General features: G+C 36.0%; 1 long non-coding RNA gene across 1 annotated transcript in view; it reads left to right on the top strand.

Annotated features, from left to right (window-relative positions):
• The first annotated feature begins 3,337 nt into the window (after positions 1–3,337).
• LOC119695733 overlaps positions 3,338–16,762 on the top strand; it is a 30,746-nt gene continuing 17,321 nt past the window's right edge. Inside the window, exons 1-4 of the long non-coding RNA XR_005255351.1 lie at positions 3,338–3,694; positions 5,908–6,148; positions 13,869–14,007; positions 14,099–14,348. This is a non-coding gene — a long non-coding RNA (uncharacterized LOC119695733). The remainder of the gene's footprint in view (positions 3,695–5,907; positions 6,149–13,868; positions 14,008–14,098; positions 14,349–16,762) is intronic.

Below are 16,762 nucleotides of genomic sequence, written 5' to 3'. Positions count from 1 at the left end.
AGGAACAGCAGTAACCATCAAGCTACAGAGTTGATCCACACGCATGTCAACCTGGGGCAGGAAGTCAGTTCTTAACTGTACACTGAGAGCTGTAGCAAGAAAAAAAGGCTAATTTCTAGCTGCCATCAGAGAGACTTGTGGCAAGTTATGTCCACTGAGCCAGTCCCAGATTTGTGCCTCCAGCATGTAGCTCTTTCTGAAGGAGAACACTTAAAATTTAACTCTGCCAGAGTCAGGCAGGTGATGAACTGGGTCTTTTCTCTCATTCCACAGCCCTTGCAGGTTCAGAAACACCCACATTTCCTCAGGTACAGTCCAAAGATCTTATAACAGCCTACTGTAACAAACAGGGAGACCCTTTAAATAGAAGCAGGAAAAAGGAAAGAAAGAACGAAAATACCAGTAAGAAATAAAGTATTAAATCATCATCTCCCTCACTGCAAGATTAGGTGCTAATGCTTGTATTGTGGAAAAGCTGTCCTACAGAGGTATAGCCATGGTTTGTTAATGTGAACTCTTTCATCCCAGTATGTACAGACACTCAGAATTCAGTCTCCTCTTACACTTACTTCATGTCTGGCATAATTCCCAGGGCTTCAGTTTTCCTTTCGACAGCAATGAGTCTCACATCATCAACTTTTCTAAGCACCGTTTATGTTCATCCTTTGACATCACATTCTAGATGAGATATATATATATATATAATTTTTTAAAATCTACAGTTACTTCATTCACCACTTTTAAGGTTAGATCCAGAGGACTTTTCATTTTAACCTAACTTTAAAATTTGCCTAATATTAAAATTTTCTGTAGTTAATTGTTACATTTAATTTTTTTTTTTTTTGGGGGGGTGGGGGGGGGCTGAATGTGATGAATTAAAGTGTACTACCAACATGATGGAAATTCTTGACTGAAAATCCCATACTGTGAATACAGTATGAATTATCCAATAGATTATCTTTTAACAAAGTGTTTTGATCTTGTGTGGATATAGTCCTGGTCAGTTGCAATCTGTTATAACCAATAGTATTCGTTCAGTTTAGCAATCCAAAGAAGGATGTTTAATAACTGGTACTATCAGTACCAGTGTAAATTCATCTGGAATAATTCTGGTGTGTAGGTAGATATTCTGTTGTGTTTTAACTTGGATTTTTGGGGAGTTTTCTTTCACTGTTTTCCATCACCAGGAGTGTCATAGCTAGTACAATGGGCTCTTTAGTCATAAAATTTACTGTTTTGTTTTCCTATGAGAATTATTTTTGTGAAAATGTGTATTCAAGATCCTGTGATAACCTCTGAACATGCTGGCCAAATTCAGCCACAGCTGATGGAAACAGTATTGAACTCGCAAAAATTATGTGAAAAACAGTCTTTCAGTATTCCTACAGAGGGAAAACTTATAGGTTAGTCATCAAATGATGCCAGATAACCTAACTAGAAGAGCTTAGTACCCAAAGAGAAAAAGAAGCTTTGTTCAGCCCTTACACTATAACATGTTAGCCTTTAATCCCTAAGGAAAACGGTTTTCTTGGGAACAGTATTCACCGTTTTGTTTATTTTCTATTCTGTGGAGATCATAAAAATGTATTTACTGATTTGGAAGACAGGGTAAAAGAAAAATAGATTATTGACATCTACTTGAAGCATGTCGTAGTTGTGTACTTATGTAGATTTACTCAAAGTAAAGATTTACCCACCTTGCTGTATCTGTCAAGGTGTTAGAGATTTCAATTTAAAGGCTCAACATTATCTCCAGAACTCTTTCATTCTTCTTTTGGAGATTTCCCAAGACATTTTCCCAGTGCCTTGATACTAGAGCTTTTTCTCAAATATTAAGCACTTTTTTGTTGCTAAGTAAGAAACAACCTCAGTAGTGTTGTACAAGACATCCATGCATGTGCAGTGTTCAAGCCTAAAAAGATTTGTCACATCTACATGTTACAGTAATTTGTGGTTTTTGGGTTTTTTTTGGGTTTGTTTTGTTTTGTTTTGTTTTTTCCCCCTCAGACTGCCTCCTTTGTTCTGTAATGATAAAAGTTTAAATATCAAATATTGGTACTTAAACCTTATCCTCTCTGGCAAAACAGACTCACATTCTGAACAAGGTGAACAAGGTTTGCTCTTCAGTTTACAAACCATTAATATTTTACAATCTTCTCAGGAAATCTCTAATGTTACACTGCTGATAACATACAACAAGAAATCTAAAACTGCACCACTTACAAACAGTTTCTGTAATCCTTGCTCTCCATTGGGGGGGATTATTGCATTTTAGCTGAGAGGATAGTTTTTCCTACACCCTAGTACATGATAGGCTTAAAAAAGGTAAAAATTCAAAACTAGATTGGTTCTACCTGACAAATCCTCCATGGAGGGCAAGTTTATAAATTCGTAAAACAGTTTGGGTTGGAAGAGATCTTAGAGACCATCTTGGTCAATGCTGTGAACCTCTTCCTGCCCCTGAATTCTCAATACCTTTTTCCATTTATTTTTTTGTTTTTCCATTATTTATAAAAGAGTAATTATATCAATATTAAACTCTCAAGCTTCTTTTAAATAAAATTCTGCAAACTTGATTACAATGATGCTGTTGCTTAAAGTCTTGTCACCTTCTTTAAGAAAAATAGAACATACACTGATTGAACATACTAAAATAGTACAAAGGATCATGCACAGAGTAAATGTTAAGAGACTGCCTAAAAATTTGGACAGTAGCAACCTATAGATGTTAAAAGTACTATCTGTAAGTGACAGAAAGTTGGAAACAGAGCTGTAAATACAAACTGGTTTTTGAATCAACTCAGCAAATAAACCAAGACATTGAAAAGCTAGGAAAAGCAAAAATAAAGTGCTGAAACAAAACTCCACCCCCAGATTACCTAATATAATCCTATACATATAGGAATGTGAAATCAAATAACAGGAAACAAGCTTATGGATATTGTCACTGTGCTTGAATTTCTTTAAAAAACACATAGTTTCTGTATGTTTCACCCTCCCCATTAATTGTTTGAAATACTGTTCACCTTTCAAAGGTGTAAGAAAAATTAAAAACTTCATTCTTCATTAGGTATTTGAAAATTTTAATTGTTTTGTACTTTACCTAAGCCTAAAGTCAGAATCTAACAGAGGAAAATATTAAAAGCAGTCCTTCATATCTATCACAGGAGTTATGCCAAACCAGAGACCAGGATGATTCATCTCCGTTGATTTCTCACTGGGTTTTTTGGGATTTTTTTTGTATGTTCTTTTGTTGTTTTTGTTGTTGATGTTGTTGTGGTTTTTTGGTTGGTTGGTTTGGTTTTTGTTGTTTTTTGTTTGGATTTGGATGCTTTTGTTTGTATGTTTGTTTGTGGGTATTTTTGTTGGTTGTTTTTTGTTTTGGTTGGTTTTTTTGTGTGTTTTTGTTGTTGTTGTTGTTGTTGTTGTTGTTGTTTTTCCCAGGAATACCATGTACCATCAAAGACAGCCTATACAGTCATAAAGAGATGGAACTGATCCACAAGATATCTTTACATTTATGATGGAAGAGGACAATAAAGGGCATTTAAAATCCTCATCCTACCAAATATATCATTGCACTGTTATTGACAACAGTATCAGTGACCTGAGAAGCCTCAGGAACAGAGAAGTGGAAGAGTATCCTCTGGCAAAGTCCACTTCTTTATGCCATGAGGTACAAGGCAAACAACAGGTAATATCAGATGTCCAGGATCACTTTTGTTTACTTTAAATATGAGCCCTAACAACCTCAGCTTGGTTTCAAATTAACCTCAGACAGGTCCTTGAGCTGGGCTGTAAATTCAAAGCAATTGCAAAGCTGAAACTACTCACCACAAAAAATATTGATACTGTTATTCACACCATTAGTACAGTATTGTCACTATTCATTATAACATGAATCCAGAATGAAGATACCTAAATAATCTCATGAACAGAATCCAGTGTAATGAAAAGCAAGACATACAGAGCTCATTAATAAGGGTCTCATTCTCCTCTAATTCACAGATCCTTTTTACAAGGGTCTGGTTTCATTAGAAGTACTACTATTTAAAACCTTTTTTTTTTCTTGAAAAAATCAAACCAGAATGAACAAAACAAATGGAGATGCAATCTGAGTGACTCACTAGTAGACTGTGCCCTGAGCAGGGGAATTTAACTTGCCGACCTTCCAGCCTCAGCTCTTCTATGATCCTACAACACCCTTGCAAACAAATGTTTGTCAACATACAGTTATTCACAGTTAGAAAAAACCCTAAGCTTTCTTTAAAAAGATTAATTAAATATTAAACATTAAGAAGATAGTTGAAACTCACTTGAACAGTTGAAATCTTGCAGATATGTCAGACAAAGGGATTACTCAGAGGCAGAAGAGTTTAGAAGTTTCAAACTCCTTTTTCACCTGTAGTTCCAGTTAAAAATTTCAGACCAAGTGATCTTCCTAGGGTTTCCTACTGTCTCACAAATATCAGCAGAAAATGGCATTTTTCCCATTTGTATCAAGCATTGTAGCTGTAAGGGCTTGAAAATAAGATTTTATTTCATACATTTTGCTACTTTAATGGCACTTAGAGGGAGGCCTCTTAGGACAAAAATGTGTCTTTCCATATGTAAAAATTAAGGAATTGAAAGCTTTTATTGTTAAAATTAGGGTAAGGTTATTAGTTCAAGATCAAAGACCATTATTTACATTGAGCAGAGTAGAACTTCTTTCTTTATGACCATCAGTCCTTTCTCCCCCAAAAAGCAATAGTGTCTGTTGTTTGGGCCACTCATTTCTTTACAAGAAGAAGGTCAAAGTCCACACATGTGTAAATGCTTCAGGACCTAGGGGTAGGGGTTTCCCCACAGTATATGTAGATGCTCAGGGAATCTTTAGGATCTTCAGAGTCCATATGGTTTTGCTAACTGCTCTCTCCATCTCAGAAAGAATTTGTGTAGTCTGGAAAGAATAGAAAATTGTAAGTTTTCCTACATTCATTTTGTATTAAAAATCAATGGTATTTTGTGATCTGAGACTTAGTGATATCTAAGACTCCCCTGAAGACTATTATATACATGTAGCTTGATTCAACAAGCTCAGATGGACCCTAAAAGCTCATTTTGTTCTAAACTCAATATATTTGTGTAGTAGGAAAATCATCTAAGCCCCAAAAACTCCCCTTTGATTTTTTTTTAAATTATTATTATTTTTTAGAAGAACAATGAGTTAATGATGGATTTATTTAAAAGGCAGAACTTGGAAAGGCTACATCCAGCCTTAGGCTTTTTCTTATGTATCCCAGAAATATAGGTGATTCTTTCATGCAAATTTAAGCAGTCAGTGAATAAATGTGATAATGAGTACAACAATGCTGATGTGGTACTCATTACTATGAGCACAATCCTTACGAATATCAAAACTGGTCATGGCTGATGTCCTTCCACTGCCTGGTCAAAGTTGTTGGTTAGATTCAGCAGAGCAGACCAGCTTTCAGGAAGACATGTGAGACGAAGAATGGACAGGACAGAATAACAGATTGCAGCTCTGGATTTAATTTGCGTGTTGATGTACAGTGATTGGATAAAGAGAGGGGCTAGCTGCTTATGGGACACACAAGCAGGCAATTACAGTTGCTTCATGTACAACTGTCCCATATGAGTGTACAACTGCAGTATTAGGGAAATTACACACATGGTTACCTTTGAATTTTTTCCTAGTGTCTCTCACTAGGAAAAGTGAGTGCGTCTCAAGTTGAAGTCTCTCTTCACTTTCCTTATGTCTCTCTTCCTTTTAGCTGCTTTAGACAGAAAGGAAAAAAAACAAAAAACAGGCATTGTAAAGAAATGTAACAAATGTTGATTCTTCTTATTCCAAATATTCTGTTTCTGGATCCTCATGTGGTTTTACCAAATTCTTCTTGCCAGTATATTCCATGAACTTAAAGGGTCATCATAATTGATGGAAGAAATTTATGTTCGTGGTTGTCAGCTGTACCTGATTCTCAATGGTTCTCTTCCTACACTCACCTCAGAGACTCTTGACAGAGGAGTTTCACCTGTGATCCACATAACTGTATGTGAAAATTGCATAAGATAACCCCAAAGACTCATTTTTCTTGAATACTTGACAGGACATAGTATTACAAAGTATCATTGTGCATTCTTGGTAAGTATCCATAAATGCTGCATGCTGACAATGTTATCAGGGTTTTTATAGTGGACTAGTCTGGTATACTTCAGAAAGAACCTGAGAAAATGACCCAAGCATGCCTCCTCAAAATCAGAGAGCAAGAATTACATCAGCCCTTCACTTAAGGGCTGGTTTGGTTTTAGAATTGGTTTTAGTCCGGTGGGGCAAGACAACTCATGTCCTGGCATGTATTCCCTCAGCAGCAGTGCTGCAAGACATCCACAGGCAGCTACACCTGCCAGATCTCTGCTGAGACACGTGAATTTCAGAAATGGCTCTATTATGTTAATGCTACCAACACTTCAGGTTAGAGAATCCCTGCTGTGGCTCTGTTGCAGCTTCTTCCCTGAAAGCTTTGTTCTTATGATTTAAGGAACAGTGCTCTGATTTCAAGAAGGCTGTCAGTGCTGTGCTCCCCAGCTACAGGAGTGAGATGAGAAGAAAACAAACATTTGAATTTATTTGGAATTAATTGGCTAGAAGAGCTGATGCAGCAACTGCTGTAGCACGAAACCACTGAACACCAGAACACATTATCACATAGCCTAGACAAGGGAAGAATATAATGTTTCAGGTGAGAATGGGTAGACTGAAATGAAGGCTAGGGAATGATCTTGCCTTTCATGTACTCTTTACCTTAGACACAGGGGCTTTGCAGCAAGACAGACAGTTGAAACTCATTCAGCGACTCTGAGAACAAGAGCAAAGGTTGACAATTTCTCTCAGAATTTTGGTACTCTCTAGGAATACAGCATACACCTAAAGACAACTGCACTGTAATCTTCATACAAAATTCCTTACATGTTATCCAATGAGAGGCTGATGAAATAATTTCTTTTTGTGTTCTGTACTCTGCAGAGTATTTTCAGATCCTTAAAAAGACAAGCTTTTTTAATGACATAGAGACTAACCATCACTCAGCAGTCTGCAAGTTGTACAAGAAGCCTACACATACTCATACAGTTCTCAACTTAATGTTTTCAGAAGTATTTACAGAACATAACAGTAAAATGTATTTAATACTTTTTTGTACCTGTTTGCATTTTTTGTATGAAAAACAGCTTAAGGCTTCATAATCAGTCTGCTCTGGCACATTCTAAGCCTTGCAAATTAGTCATTTAACTCGAGTGAATTACAGCATTAAGCTCTAATTAATTACATTAAGCTGTAAATAATTACATTAATATGTCTGAAACTGGTACAACTGGAAGCTCCAGGCAAGATTGGTGGGGTCTCAGTCCTGGCAAGAACTTCACATGTTTAATGAGGCTTTACATCTTGATGTGGTATGAGCACTGGATGAGGGGTGGGAATGCCAAACAACCTGGAGATTACAAGTCAGTACATTGCAAGGTAACATTCTGGATATCTACAGCATCTCCAACTGACTTTTCTGAGAAGTCTTAGAATGGTTTGTGTTGGAAGGGTCCTGTCCAAGGGTCTTCTAGTCCAATATTCCTGCAACCAGCAGGGACATCTTCAACTAGATTAGGTTGCACATATCTTCAATTGGGCTGACCTTGAATGTTACCAAGAATGGGACATCCACCAGCTCACTGGGTATAGAGTACTTTGTACTCATTACTCTTTGCTTTTTCAGCAATCCAAAGACCTCTGCTAGTGTAGCACTTAATACATCTGTCTGGGCTCAAAACACCCTGTGGCAAAAGGCCCTATTTCATTTTCCACATTATTTAAGGCCATCAGAGGGTGTAGGCTCTGCAGGTTTCTAAAGAGAACAGCTCCTCTTTGTCCTCTGCATTCTCAGACGCAGCAAGAACATTCTGCTCTAAGAGAAGCATTTATAAAAACTGGCTGTTTCCATCACTTCATTGTGGTACTTTTGTTTGTCTACTTAGCAGTGTGAGTAGGTGTTTATTCATTATGCTGAAGAGAAACAGAGCAGTACAGAACTGGTGCTCACTGTCCCAGTTGGATGTCTGAGGAGGAGAAGAGGAAGGATTGTGCTCACTCTTTCTCAAATATCTAAGTTGGGCTGTATCAATCAACTACACTTGACCAGCACATAAAAGCTTTTTTTGCACAGCCTTGAGAATTGTGTTACTCTTGTTCTTAGCTGAAAAAATGGAGACTGAAATGTATAAGTATTTCTTTATGAACTAGATCTCTGAAGAGCACCACCTTAAAAGCATTTATGCAAAACCAGAGTGAATATTTTGTCCTGTATCTCACAAGTCATGAGAAGACAGGATAGATATGGTACAGTTATAGATTCTCTCATCATAGGTAATGTCCTGAAAATAAATTCTACATATTTTTCCTGATTAACTGGGCAGCATTATTTTCCTTTCCTTTTTTTTGACAAGCAATAGACATGTACTGCTCCCACATTTCCTTGTAAGTGAATAGTTTGTCGCATTGAAGAAGAAAAATGTGATGGGAAAAAAAAGGCTGATGGCATATTAAATCACAGTTATAAGAATACAGTTCTGCAATAGCCTATGAAATGTAAAATTTATGTAGACAACAAATGCTAGAAATATTTTCTGAGATGCAGATGACATGCAAAAGGAAAGAAAAATGAGTATGAACTGTTCCTGCCATAGAAAGAAGCAGCACATAAAAGATCCTAACCAGACAGAAGTTCTAAGCCTGTCAAGTTCTGTTTTAGTTCTGTGTTAGAAATGGGAGACAGATCCTCAGTTCTTTTTTTCCCCTCTTTTGAAAAGCAGAGAAAGATTATGATAATAATTACTGCTCAAAAATCTAGGTGGTTAGGTTCAATAGTTGAAGTTATCTGAAGTTATTATATAACTCACAGAAATTTTACTTTAAGTTTATATTATGCTTTAATATATACATGTATCACTAATGCACATATTAACAAGCCCTATTTCAGACATCTATCAGAGCTTTCAGGTATTAAAAATGAAAGGGATTGTTTGATTTAACACTGATACAGCTCACAACTGTAGTGGGCTCACAACTGTAATGGCCTGTTTGACAGTGTAAGAGGAGAATTAGTTGCACATATAAGTATCAATAAAATTAAAAGCAGAGTAGTTAAGCATTGAAGGAATTCCATTTGAAAAAAATGAAGAAAATATTTAACATGGGAAAATACTGAAGGATCTGCCAACTTTCTACTTGGTGCCTTATGCAGCATTTAAACATTAAAACATTGGGGTTTTTTTGCAAAGATAATTCCCATTTACATAACCATTACAGTGTTACAGTGTATGCTATGGCTTTTTGAAGAATAAAGCATCAAGCAAAGAGTAATCATACTGCTGATACGGCTGGGGAAATGATAGTGCAAAGTAAATTTTACAGTGCACAGGCTGACTGCATTCTCTGTGATGTTGTCAGAGAAAGGACATTGCTACCTATAATGACTCCATCTTCCATATACAAAAAACACAAGAGTCCAAGGATAATATATAATGCGTTCAAAAGTAGTGAAATAAATGTAATAGACATGCATATCATTTCAAATGAGGAATGTATAATTTCATCTCTACTGTAAGCAAGTGTCAAGAGAATAAAAAACATGATTCATGGAGCCTGTTTTACAATACCCGGAAGTATCAATGTTGCTCAAAAAATTAAATAGGAAAATTTTTCACTATGAAGTACAAAGAACATAGAAAGATAGTCAGTCCTGACTTGTCATCCATATACAGACATATGCAATTAAAGCGGACAACCCCCCCCCCCCCCCCCCACATAAACACATAGAGGTCAAACCACCAAGAAAAAGAAACAAATTAGATCTTCTTAATTGTCTTCCTTAAAATGAATGACAGATTCTTTCAGACTCCTTATACCAAACCACATGCTTCTCCAGTAACTCCCTGTGCATGAATTGTGTGGAGAGGCTGCACTGAAGACAAAAAAGGGATGACTTTAATGACAGTTCTATAGCTGCTGGCTTTATTCATTGGGATAAATTAAAGAATAAATATGCTCAAAAAATCTGAAAGGTATGATGTATCTGGCTACCTCAGACAGATAATGACAGTTTACTAAGAAAATTAATTACTTGGGTAGCTGTTCTGCTTCTTAAACTTGTCAGCAAACCCCTTAAGAGCAAGAAAATTATTCTTACATCTAAAAACTGAATAATAATTACATTCCTTCCTGAGCCTGTGTCTCAGAGTTGGAAAAAGTAAATAATATTTTTGAACTGGTTTTCATATGGAAAAGCTTTACTGTACTTTAAAATATCTGCAAGTTAGAGTGAATATGAAAACCAGGTTTGAAATAAAGAAAAGTAGAAGTGGGGAAAAAGACTAAAGGATAAATTCAGTCTTGTTTCACCTTCACTCTGCCCATAAGATCTTGATTAAAACAGCTGTCTTAAATTATCATAATTAGGAAATTTTTATGCCCTTGAATGAGAAGTATAAAACTAACAAAAGACAAGAGTGAAAAATACATTTTTTCATATTTCGTAATTTATATTTTCATCTGTATTAATGAAGTCTTAAGGATTAGACATAGAAGAGACCAATTAAATCATCCAGTCATTCCCTCTACCAACAGCTGTGAATAATCCATGTATTTTCAGGTCCTGAAAATACAGCATTTACATACAGATGAAAAAATATTTTAACGAGCCAGGATCTTTTTCCTGTGCAACCTGAGCCTCACTGTTCAGACGAAGGGTGGCTCTTTGACCCAGCTGAAGACTTCTAGGGGAATAGACACTTCAGATAAGATGACTGTATGTTATTGGATCATGTAGTGTACTTAAACAATGTACTATTTGCATTTCAGCACATCATAGGAAAAGGACACATGGTAATTAAGATCAATCAGCACATCTTCTGAAGCCTAGTGTGGCAACGGAGATGTTAAATACTACTGTAGACATGAGGCACAGTACCCCAGTTGACAGGATAAGGTAATTTTGAGTAAACTTTCTTCCTAGTCATTCAGATAAAGATCAGTAAGAATTCACTATTAGTTAGCACAAGTCACTCTGTCATTAGTGAAGAGGTCAAACTACCACTTGGTTGTAACTGTAACCTGACAATTTTTACCTATTAATAAGTAATGAGATTGAGTTTGTCATTCAGAAGATATACCACAGGTTGGCCTTTTGTTAAAATGTGACTTTTAGTGTGGAGGTATGGTCTGTCTCTTACACTTCAATACAAGCCCCAATTATACATTGCTGTCTTCCCCCTGCACCCAAAAAAATGCTGCTCAAAAGCCTGACTATGTGAGATAAGATGGTGTTTAAAATCTTACTACACTTCTACCTGTACTAAAAACTGAGTCTTTCACGTAATTTTAAACAACACTTTATTTTTAGATATGACTTTGTATGACAGTTTGAATGCGATATCCAGAATTTGCCTATTACTTCTCTGTTCTCTCAAGCTATTTTGGTGACAAGACAACCTCCATAAACCTGTATATTTGTTCTGAGGAACAAGTTCAGCAAAATACACACACAGCAGACATTCTGTGGTGCAGAGAACACTCTAGATTGTTCTGGACTGCTGTCCAGGTGAAGAGCATGTCCAGGTGAAGGGCAGATGCAGTAACAGCAATGTGAATATTCTGACAGTATTGAAGAGAACTTGAGCTTTTACATCAACTCCATTATGATGAATGTACTGATAAAAGTATGATAAAAGAATACTTCCATGGCATTTATCTATCTGAATATACTTTGTAGCCCATAATTTTTACATCCTTGAAAAACCATGACGTAGTGCTATGTGAAATTTCTGGTATTAAGATTCAAGCAGTTTATGTATCTATAAATTTTTTTCTCATACAAAGCTGTAACTGAGTTTAGTATGTTCTGATGATCTGGAGCTGCCTTATAATAATAGAATGGAATTAAAAATAAATGGATTAGCCTTTGAGTCAGTCTAATGCATAAGGATAATATATTGCAAATAAAGATATGAAGTGTTATGATCTCTTAGCCATTTTTGCTGAGTTCCTGAAACCTGAAGAAGTTCTGACAAGTGTATACTATTTAAAGTCACAGAATAAGAAGCAAGCACTTAAATATGCCAAGGATGTAGTTATCAATTAAAAACCACTTTATTTGCAGATGCACATAAAAATTGTTCAAGATTTAAAATATTGTCTTCATAAAATGTGTTTTTAAAAGCTGCAATTTAATTAAGGCATTCTATATTTATTAGATACCTTTCTAAAACCATGTAGTCTTCTCCTGCTATTCCTTTATATGGAAGAGAAGCGAGGACCTAATGGAAATTCTGAAGCAAAGTTGTTGATGATTGGAAGCTTTTTTGAAAAATATTAATTCCAGAACATTAATATGTATATCCCCCTTAAAACTCTTTTTTGTTTTCTCTTTCATACTGATTCACATACTCCAAAATTTTGTAGGAAGGGTTAAGTCACTCCTCATGGTGGTATTTAAATGTAAATATGGCATGGACATATGGCATTAGGGATGTGGTTTATTGCTGGGCTTGACAGCCTTAAATAAGAGTTGGAGTAGATGATCTTAAAGGTCTTTTCCAAGCTAAAAGATTTGGTGAATCTATGATAAACTACCTGAAGGAACAGCTGACTAATTTAATACACTAGAGAAAGTTCTGAGAGTTGGCAGGATCAACTTGCTTGCTCTCCAGTGCATTTTGTTCCTTTATGCACAATTTGCAATTGAGTGCCTAAGGAGGCACTGAGAATTTAAGGATACTGCACACCTTCATGCCAGAGATCTGATTTATTATGCACCATGCATGAGCACGGAAAGGCAAGGCACAGGAAAGCAAACATTAGCCAAAATGTGGAGCTAGACAACCCCAGTGGTTGCCAGCTGTTCACATCCCACAGAGTCTTCATGGAACCACAACTGTGGTAATTATCTCCAACACTGTGGTTGTTTTGTGCACCAACATGTACCACCAAACACAGTAATGTATATTCTCATAATTTATGGTAGTACTTCAGTGACTAATAATGCTGTTTCCTCATATAAGAGCATATAAAGTACTTCTTATAAGTTTGTTTGAAATTTTCAAGGTTCTTCATGAAGATGATGTGAAACCACAGCAAATCATTGCCATGATGATGATGTCCATTAGCAACATTAGTTGCTGCAGTAATTTTTCACCCTAAAAAATTGTTTGTGATATAGCAAGATTTACTTTACATCAAAAATCAAATCAAAACGTTATAACATATAATTGCAAAAATTGAAAAAAAAATCCCTAATCTCAGAGCCATTTGCAAGATGAATCTCTTCTTTCAGAATTTGCTACTTTACAACAGTAGGATATAGAACTGATGGACACAATGAGAAAAAAAAAAAGAAAAAGGAGATTAAAACAACAGTCCTCAAAAATCTTTTGAATCAACCCAAAATAAGGGAGGGAAAAGTAAAAAATAAAGTATTTGTATCAATTGTCTGCAGTTGGAGAAATTATTACCATTGCATTTTTCCATGTGCTTACTGGTTTCCTAATATGAGAGTTGTTCAGTTACTACAGGAGCTGCAGTACAAATCAAAACTGAGCTGGCAGGATTCACACATCTCTACTCCAGCCTATCTGTAGCAGATGGGGGAATCAGCTGTTTTGGGCAACCATACAGTATTGATTTTTTTGTCATTCTCTTTTTTGTTTTTTGATGTTACAAAGCAGTGATACAGAATGTTTTATTCATGATAGATTAAAGATGTGAATATAGCGTAACTTCAGAGGTTGAAATGCTCACTGTTTGTGCAAAACATCTGTAGGACAGTCCTGTATTTTGACTGTGAAGTAACTCATCTCCTGCGGATTTCCCCAACATCATCAAGCATGATCAATGACTCTCATCTTTCTTTTGATATGGGAAAATTAATTCAGTGTGTGTATACCATGGAGTAACAGAAGGTAAGCATTTCCAATAACCATCTAAAAAAGCCTGTCACATAAGCTTGAATGTAGATATGGTTTACAGAGTACTTTATCTTGTTTTTAACAGGAACCCAGGAGAATTTTGTGAAAAATATGTAAATGAAAAACTGGATTCCCAAGAGATGTGCCAGAGTCAAGAATAATTGTATCCAAACTGTAACTAATGAACAAATGATTCACTGAAATACATTCCATATTTCCATTCACCACCATCTGTTATTGGCAAGATACTTTGTTCCCAGCTACAAAACTTGAGCAAGCACAGGAGCACCAAATTAAGGGACAAAAGTGAATGCTCTGAATGCTGCAAGGAAGAGGTATGGCTGTTTTTCACAGATGCATGTGTATTTGCTTTTTAATGGCAAGCGGAAATTAACATTTACCAGAAACAGGGGAATGAGGCATTGGTATCTTGAAAAACATTCCAAGACAAGGAACGTTGCACTTTTTTGTTTGGCATGAAATACCCTTTCATTGCAGAGAGCAGGTTGTGCTACGTGACCAAGTATTTTCCACTTCCGTAGATCATCTACAGGATCTAGTTGAAATCCTGTTTATTTCCATGCAACAGAAATCAAATGAGAACATTACTTAGCTACAAAAAATGGTGTCGCTGTTTCAGTAGCTAGCATCCTTCCCTCAACAGTACCTCCAGTGTGTTAAAATGAGACTGTACTCCCACATAATTCCATTTGGACACATGCAGGAAAGAGGTCTTGACTAGATTATGGCAACAGGCAGCAGGCTGCTTAGTGGTGTCCTCAAAAAGAGAGTTATGGTTTCTTGTCCATTTCATATAACTTCACAACATCCTTTGAGGGGTATGTTAAAACTATTTATACTACTTAAGCAAAAGTATAGGAAAAATTCCAAAAAATCACTGACTTGTAGAAAAAAAGGGAAGGGAGATATGTGATTCACAGTTTGTGTTCAAAAACCTTTAATTCTGCTATGCAAACAATGGCTATGGTTGCTTTAATATTAGCATCTATTAAGCTGATTTACAAACATTACTTACTAAAGCAGGAAAATTACATGGTTAAATGCAGACAGTTTTCAACTACTTCCACTCACTTAGTGAGCTGTAGCTCACCTGCAGCTATTAACACTTTATCTATTTCCTAACAGCAGTGACCATGTATCTGGCTGTTGCAGTGATAAGAGAAATCAGACAAGTCCAGATGATTATGTTTCATAGCAGAATTAAAGATTTTTTGATATTTCTGTCATTTAATGGAGACACCAAGTATCAGAAAACTGATAGTATTTAGAACATGACAGCTCCTGCAAGAAGTCAGGAATTTAAAAATACTTCTCGAACCTGCTTCTATTAGGCTCAATAATTTAAAGCCTATCTATCACAGCCAGCATTGCATTTATGAGCAGTTGAAAATGCATACAAATGAGTACTGACTAGTTAAACCCTGTATTTATTAACTATCATATGAACTATACCCTTTATGAACTATGTGCTTTATGATCTATCCTTAAAGGATAATATATTTTTTTAAAAATTAATTTTTCTTAGAGTGCGTGCAGGTGAACAGGCCATATAATATTTATGGTGTAATACAGATGCAACAGTAAATGCTAGCTATATGTGCAATATCTGGAATTCACTCAGGAAATGTTTCTACAGAGTAGAAGGAATTAAATAAGAGTAAGGAATTAAATATTTTTCAACTCAGTTTTGCCCTGTGTTTATTTAACCTGAATCTGTCCTTTCTTTTCAGGTTATATACTTGTATTTCAAAACAATCTGCAGAAAAAGAAATGAGTGCTTAAGAACCTAGTTTAAAAATCTCTTTAAAGATTTCTCTTCTTTGAGAGAAATGAGCTTTCTGAACCAGACTATAATTTAGATGGTGCCTTTAATAGGACACTACAATCCCAGACAACATTGCAGTTGTCTTTTCATTTACCTTAATAAAGAAAAAGTACTGCTTCCATAAGTGTTACTTTCTACCATAATCTTCCATGTGTGGAAACTTGAGATTTAACTAGAATATTTAATCTGACAGCATACCCATAAAAGTGTTTAGAATATCAATTATGTTCCATCAATTTTCCAATGAGTTCACTGTTTTATGGCTAATAATCAAATCTCATGTTCCTTTTTCCATTCACTAACATTTTGTACAGCAATGCAAGGTCACACTGAAGGTCCATCTAGCTCAATATGTTATGTCTGACAGCAGGGAACATTTATAAAAAAATAAGAAAGAGGAAAAGCCCAGAGTGATATTTCCCAAAATACATTCCATGTGACATTCAGTCTTTTAGTTGTAGACTACCTTCAGGAAAGAAGATTAAGTCTAAACTAGATATAGAAGGCAAGTTTTATTAAGCTGTTATACACATTACTATTTTAAAAACTGAAAAACCAAGCCTTATGGTAATAAGTTCAATTATGTGGAAGAAAGCTGGGAATGCCCCCGTATCACAGCTATGAATAGGCCTGGGGCTGGCAGGGAAGTCACCTGTTACTCCAGCCTTCAGGGCAGCAGCCATAGAAAACATGGTTAATTGGGCCTGCTATTGACACTAACAACTCGTGGGATGTCCTAACAAAGTGACTGTAAAACAATCTTGTGTCTGCTTCTCTCTGAAGCCTGCCTGGAGCACCAGTAAGGTGACTGTCTGTGTCACTGTCAGCAGCAAAATGGTAACAGCTCCAGCAACTCCATGAGAAAAGTGGCAAGCAGACGCCCTGCAAACTGCTCCCACTGTA

The sequence above is a fragment of the Motacilla alba genome, chromosome Z (genome assembly GCF_015832195.1).
Source record: "Motacilla alba alba isolate MOTALB_02 chromosome Z, Motacilla_alba_V1.0_pri, whole genome shotgun sequence".
Classification (NCBI taxonomy): Eukaryota; Metazoa; Chordata; class Aves; order Passeriformes; family Motacillidae; genus Motacilla; species Motacilla alba.
This window is presented reverse-complemented; position numbering and strand designations above follow the sequence as displayed.